The 2,039-nt window shown below is 34.4% G+C and overlaps 1 non-coding gene across 1 annotated transcript; it reads left to right on the forward strand.

Moving 5' to 3' along the window:
* Window positions 1-606: 606 nt before the first annotated feature.
* Window positions 607-714, forward strand: LOC112753813 (small nucleolar RNA R71). Its single transcript, XR_003178178.1, has one exon. It is a non-coding gene; the product is annotated as a small nucleolar RNA R71 (small nucleolar RNA).
* The last annotated feature ends 1,325 nt before the right edge of the window (window positions 715-2,039 follow it).

Below are 2,039 nucleotides of genomic sequence, written 5' to 3' on the forward strand. Positions count from 1 at the left end.
AATGGCCTTAGATAGATCAGAGACTAAATTTGCTAAGCTAGATGGATTCTGCTCAGAATTCTCTGTCTGTTGCTGAGTGGATGATGGAAACGGCTTGCTATTGCTAAACCTGTTTCTTCCACCATTATTAAAGCCTTGTTGAGGCTTTTGTTGATCCTTCCATGAGAGATTTGGGTGATTTCTCCATGATGAGTTATAGGTGTTTCCATAAGGTTCACCCAAGTAATTTACCTCTGCTATTGCAGGGTTCTCAGGATCATAAGCTTCTTCTTCAGAAGCTGCCTCTTGAGTACTGTTGGACGCAGCTTGCATTCCATTCAGACTCTGAGAAATCATATTGACTTGCTGAATCAATATTTTGTTCTGAGCCAATATGGCATTCAGAGTATCAATTTCAAGAACTCCCTTCTTCATAGGCGTCCCATTACTCACAGGATTCCTCTCAGAAGTGTATATGAACTGGTTATTAGCAACCATGTCAATGAGTTCTTGAGTTTCTGCGGGCGTTTTCTTTAGGTGAATGGATCCACCTGCAGAGGTATCCAATGACATTTTAGCCAATTCAGATAGACCATCATAGAATATATCCAGGATGGTCCATTCTGAAAGCATGTCAGAAGGACACTTTTTGGTCAGTTCTTTGTATCTCTCCCAAGCTTCATAGAGGGATTCACCTTCTTTCTGTCTGAAGGTTTGAACATCCACTCTAAGCTTACTCAGCTTTTGAGGAGGAAAGAACTTGGCTAGGAAAGCCTTGACCAGCTTATCCCAAGAGTTCAGGCTATCTTTAGGTTGAGAGTCCAACCATATTCTAGCTCTGTCTCTCACAGCAAAAGGGAAAAGCATGAGCCTGTAGACTTCAGGATCTACTCCATTAGTCTTAACAGTATCACATATCTGCAAGAATTCAGTTAAGAACTGAAAAGGAACTTCAGATGGAAGTCCATGAAACTTGCAGTTCTGCTGCATCAGAGAAACTAATTGAGGTTTAAGCTCAAAATTGTTTGCTCCAATGGCAGAAATGGAGATGCTTCTTCCATGTAAATTGGAATTAGGTGCAGTAAAGTCACCAAGCATCCTCCTTGCATTATTATTATTTTCGGCTGCCATCTCCTCTTCTTGTTCGAAAATTTCTGAAAGGTGCTTGCTGGATTGTTGTAATTTAGCTTCTCTTAGTTTCTTCTTCAGAGTCCTTTTAGGTTCTGGATCTGCTTCAACAAGAATGTTCTTGTCCTTGCTCCTGCTCATATGAAAAAGAGGGACAGAAAAATAATAATAGGGATCTTTTTTACCACAGGTATAAAGGTTCCCCTGTGTGAGTAGAAGAAGAAAAGAATGTAATGTAAAGAAAGAAACACAAGGGTAAGGAGAGCAGAGATGTGGCATGAAGAGAGGTGTTAGTAGATGAATAAATAAATAGAAGGAGATGAGGGAGAAGGAGAATTTTCGAAAATTATATTTGAAAAAGAGTTAGTGATTTTCGAAAATAGTTTTTGAAAAAGGTTAGTAATTTTTCGAAAATTAAAATCAAAAATTAAAATAATTAGTTAATTAAAAAGAAATTTAGAAAAAAATAGAGGGAAGATATTTTCGAAAATTAGAGAGAGAGAGAGAGAGTTAGGTAGTTTTGAAAAAGATAAGAAACAAACAAAAAGTTAGTTAGTTAGTTGAAACAAATTTGAAAAGCAATTTTGAAAAGATAAGAAGATAAGAAGTTAGAAAGGATATTTTAAAATCAAATTTTGAAAAACATAAGATTAGGAGATATTTTTGAAAAGATATGATTGAAATTAGTTTTAAAAAAGATTTGATTTTTAAAATCACAATTAATGACTTGATTCACAAGAAATCACAAGATATGATTCTAGAACTCAAAGTTTGAATCTTTCTTAACAAGCAAGTAACAAACTTGAAATTTTTGAATAAAAACATTAATTGATGATGTTATTTTCGAAAATATGATGTAAAATTAAGAAAAATATTTTTGAAAAATATTTTTTTGAAATTTTCGAAAATAGATAAGAAAAATGAAAAAGAAT

Source organism: Arachis hypogaea, chromosome 15 (genome assembly GCF_003086295.3).
Source record: "Arachis hypogaea cultivar Tifrunner chromosome 15, arahy.Tifrunner.gnm2.J5K5, whole genome shotgun sequence".
In the NCBI taxonomy this organism is placed as follows: Eukaryota; Viridiplantae; Streptophyta; class Magnoliopsida; order Fabales; family Fabaceae; genus Arachis; species Arachis hypogaea.